We start from the raw sequence: 5,040 nt of genomic DNA, 5'->3' as shown, positions 1-5,040 counted from the left end.
CATATAAAGATTTTGCTTCTGCCATGCCAATTCTATCCTAGTTGTGTCATTTTATCGCCAGACTATGTTGGTAGGGCCTTGGTTTCAAAGTTTAATGGACAGATAAAGAGTAAGCATATCTGCCCTTGTTCCCCACCATAAGGAGAAAGCATTGCATCTTCTCCATTCATATAAGGTGTTCTCACTGGAAGTATTGAGTACATGTCTTTAATCTGTTGAGAAGTTTCTGTTCTACTTCTAGTCTCCTGATAGCTTTTACCATGAACAGCTGTAGAATTTAGTCCAGTACTTTTTCTCCAACTAGTGACAGGATCATATGGCTTTTTGCTTTCCTCTGTTAAAATGATGACTTTTGGGGATGGATCTCCCAATGCTGAACCAACACTGCCATCCCTATAACAAAACCACTTTCTACATCCAGCCAGATCTGACTTCTAAAAGTTTGTTTTGTTAAACAAATTTCTATCTATGTTCATACTTTTTTTCTTCTATTAACTTTATCCAGTTTTAGGATTAGCACAATGTTGAGTTCCTAAAATGAGGGGAGAAGTGTTCCTTCTTTTTTCTGCTCTAATTGTTTGATATAATTTATCAGTTAAAATGTTTATGAGCCTGCTGTTGTCATATAGGTAGGTTTTCAAGCTAGGAATATACTTTCTTTAATAGGTACTATTCAAATTTTATATTTCCTCCAGAGTTAGTTTCGTTAATTTGTCTTCCAAGTTACTTCCTAGAAGTTGTCAAATTTATTTCAAAACAGATTTTTTTAATATGCTTTCTATATCCTTTTAAATTCTGTAAAATTTGTGGTAATGTCAACTAGATCTTAATATTGTGATTTAAAAATGTATATCAGATATTGTGTAACAGGAAGAAAACATCTAAAAGAGCAGGGTAATTGGGAGGGTAGGGGAAGGGAAAAAAGGAAAGGAAAAAATGTGAGAAGAGGAAATAAAATGGAAACAAAGTCTTTGCAAATAGGGAAGGGTGGAGGGGGTGAAGGGAGGGCAAGGGAAGGGGAGAAAAAATAAGAACCAAGAGACTCATGTAATGGTACAGTGATGAATGTAACTCTATTTTATTCCTAAAATGTACCAATAAACTTAATGGGGAAAAAATGTAAGACACAGATTTTACAAAACTATATTTCCAAATACAGATGAAGGAAGTCTGGAACAGCTGATTCAGACTTTACTGAGCTAAAATATGCAAAGGATCCAATAATACTTAACTTTATCAGGAAAAAGCCTTAAGATTCAACCTAGTGTTTATTTTCTGAGCTTACTATTTATTGAACCATTACTGAACTAACAACAACAACAACAATGACAAAGGTCTATATTGTAAGAAAAAAACAAGTAAAAATTTAAATTTTTGTTATAATTTGAAACTTGATTCTGACCCCCCAAAATGAACAAAAACCCTATAGCCAATACCCACTAAGGTTGCAGAGAAATAAACATGAAGTTAATATGAAAAATGCTTTACACTGACTCCAAATAAGAAAATGCATGCGGATTTTACAGTTATTCCAGTTTAACAGATTATTAGGCATAGAATTTGTAGAGCATTTACTTGGTGTTTGGGCTCAGATATTTGGAAAGTACCTTCAGAGAGGATTGGGAAGGGAAAATAAATTTTAAATTTCCTCTGGACCACAAGAGATGAAAAAGTCTTAACAATTCTTAACTCTAAAACATGAACCCGGCAAAACTATTCAACTATTTAAGCATGTGGTTAGTAGTAAATCAAAGTGGAAGTAATGACAGCATTGACATCAAATGTATTTGCAAATTCAATTTCAAAATTTTTAACATTTTCAATGGCAAATAATTATTTTTAGAAAGGTGATGAGTGTGAAACAAAGAAAATACTTACAACTTTAATTTTTTCAGGAAAAATGATATTGTTTCTACCCCCTCATGAAATAAGTTATAATTTCTCTGTTGAATAAGATATAAAATAAGTGTCAAATACAAGTATGGAAACAGATAATGCACCAAACACTCTGATGCACTAACTTCGTACTTAGGTTAACATTTACACAACTGGATGTCATCTTTCATTATTTAACCAAATTTGGAAAAACACTATTCTTAACAACAAACATTTATACTACTGCTTAACAAGAGACATATAGATATATGAATTTTAAGAAGAAAAAGTTCTCCAAAATTATTTAAATGTAAAATAAAGCAACAACCATCCACCTTTTATTTTTCTTTTCCAGTACCAGGAATCAAACTCAGGACCTTTCACTTGCCAGGCAGGCGCTGTGCCACTGAGCTACATCCCTGGCCCACCATCCACCTTTTCGAAGCCTCTGAGAAAAAGGTATTACATGGTTTATGACACTTTTCACAACATAGTAAATATAAATTCCAATTCTCCAATAAAGAATTAAAAAAAAATATTTTGTTCCTTGAAAATAATTTCCTCTCTTCTTCTGACCCTGCTAAGCATATAGGTGCCCTTAACATCAGGGTATTATTTGTTATTGTTGTTGTTGTTATAGATTTCAGTTATATTTTTCACATAGTATTTTGAAATAAATAGATAAATGGAAATTAAAGGGAAATTTGCTTTAGGAATGCAATGATTCTAAATCATTTCACTAAGAAGCACCTTTTGATATGCTGACCCTGCTAAGCATATAGGTGCCCTTAACATCAGGGTATTATTTGTTATTGTTGTTGTTGTTATAGATTTCAATTATATTTTTCACATAGTATTTTGAAATAAATAGATAAATGGAAATTAAAGGGAAATTTGCTTTAGGAATGCAATGATTCTAAATCATTTCACTAAGAAGCACCTTTTGATATGCTGGTCTGAACTTTTAAATATAATATCTAAACTACTTATTTCTGAAGTAGGATTTTCTCCAGTTTTAGTAACTTCATACACACCAATATTAAGGACATCAACCTGTGCTTTCTAGATTTTTAAAGGTGTTTAATAATATAATAGGTTGGATATGGCTCATTGTCAAGGTTGGGTGGACAGAGATTTCATGATAAATTGGCTACAGAAAGCTAAATAAACTCTTATGGTGAATAATGTTTTGTGCTTTGCTTGAGCCAAATAGATGTTGAAGCCATGTACCACCACAGTCCCTGCTTAACATTCCTGTTTCTTTATTCTTCATAGTTTTCTAATGAACAAATTAGCACTCCTGAGTAAGAGTATAAAAAAATAACCTTTCTACCAAAAGTATAAAGACAAATAAAATGTCAACTCACAATACAAATTTTTTACATAGCATTACAGATGCAGATAGACTGCTGCTCTTCAGTATAACTGGCCCACTCCTTAAAAAGACTGCAGCAAAAGATTCAATTGTCTAAAACACTTTGAAGTACAGTAATTAAATTCTTTAAACCATAAACATATCCCTCATCTATTGTGTTGCTAGGGAATACATGAGCAAAATCTATCATTCACAATTCTACTGCAATTTCTTGGCAAATAGTGGGAAGATGGTAGAAAACTTTTTCCAGTTGGGAAAGTACATTTCCATTTAAATGTTCTTGTGACATGCTTTTCCATCATTGTCTTGCTCCATATTTTCAACTTTCAGTGAAGTCTGACTGTGATGATTTTTTGAATACATTTTTCTGTGACGAGCATACATCTTGGATAAGTTCTTGCCTACTGAAGACTCTATTTTTCCATTCACTATGGGACTTAACATATGAAAGTTGTACTCCAATACTTCCGTGTCTGACACTTGTCCTTTGAACAAGAGCTTTTCTGCCAAAGTCTTGTCATTTGGATTTGTAGTGGTTGGCTGAGATGAACCTTCATAAACAAATAGTAATGAACTTGCATAAAAGTTAAGCTGCTTCTGGCTTTCAAACCACTGCAGAATTTTCTCAATCTTCTGAATACTGGCAGCAATTGCATCTTTTCTTAAGCCAAACCCATTATGAAAAAACTTAGAGACTCCATCCTTTATAGTTTCTTTTGTTAAGCTTCTTCCAAAGTGCTGGTTTTTTGCCTCATAGTTATCAGAATGAACATGATAAACCATCATGGCAAGCACCAAGAATCCAATCTCTTCCATTAATAGGTACTTGCTGACCTGTTGCTGAATGTTCTCAGATGAGACAAAAGGATCATAGCTTTTTCGACCTATCTTTACATCCATTATACAAGGCTTATTAAATTTATGGGTCACATCTTCCAGTTGTAGGTATAAATCATTTGGTGCAGTGGGAGGTGACCAGATACCATAATATTTTGGCAAATATTTTCATAGCTTTAGAAGAACACCATCACTACAATCAGCAGCATAAACCATATTATAAAATTTCAGCTCTCTGGGGCCCCTCGGAGGTGGCTGTAACTGTTTCAACACTGTGCCATCTGGATGTTGCAGTATTCCCACTTTGTCCTTTCCGTACATGTGCCCGGGCACCTGATGCAAGAGGGGCACGAAGCCGTTAAGGAAATGCAGCCTGCCGCCCGCCGACTGCGAGGTGCCTTCGGGGGCGGCATCGCTCGCCAGTGGGGTCCGCATTTCTGGGGTGCCGGGAGCCCGGAGCCAGAGCGGGGATGGCGGTTCCGTGGCCATAACGGAGAGCAAAGGGGTAGCAGAGGCGGCGACAGCAGGAAAAAATAGGGCAGAGGGAGGGGAAGCTGGGGGTCGCTCAGGCTCAGGCCGCGAGCGAGGAGGAGGCCCGGGTGTGCCCGCAGCCGGTGCCCGCTGGGGCTCGGGAAGGGGGCCCAAGATGCGGCGGAGGCGCGGGTGCCCCCTGCCCAACTCTCGGTGGAGCACAGCTCCCAGCTCCCGCTCGGCGCTGCCAGGAGACCAAGGCCAGCCGGCAGCAGCGCCCCGCGCTCCCCAATTTTTATTTTCCTGGTCATTAATTTCAATCTTATCTTCTATATCTGAAATTCTGTCCTCACATTGTCTCATTCTGCTGTGTAGACTTTCAGTGGAGTTTTTCATCTCCTGGAAATCTATTTGCATCTGTTTTATGGATTTCATTTGTTTCCTATGTTGGGATTCCATCATGTTCCTCAGCTCCTCTCCAG

General features: G+C 36.8%; 1 pseudogene; it reads right to left on the bottom strand.

Moving 5' to 3' along the window:
• Positions 1-2,581: 2,581 nt before the first annotated feature.
• Positions 2,582-4,729, bottom strand: LOC101703363 (inositol polyphosphate multikinase pseudogene; annotated as a pseudogene).
• Positions 4,730-5,040: the final 311 nt, after the last annotated feature.

The sequence above is a fragment of the Heterocephalus glaber genome, unplaced genomic scaffold (genome assembly GCF_053883595.1).
Source record: "Heterocephalus glaber isolate CG9 unplaced genomic scaffold, H.glaber_assembly_v1.0 deba00001613, whole genome shotgun sequence".
Lineage (NCBI taxonomy): Eukaryota > Metazoa > Chordata > Mammalia > Rodentia > Bathyergidae > Heterocephalus > Heterocephalus glaber.
The sequence above is the reverse complement of the archived record's forward strand: the minus strand, read 5'-3'. Positions and strand labels throughout refer to the sequence as shown.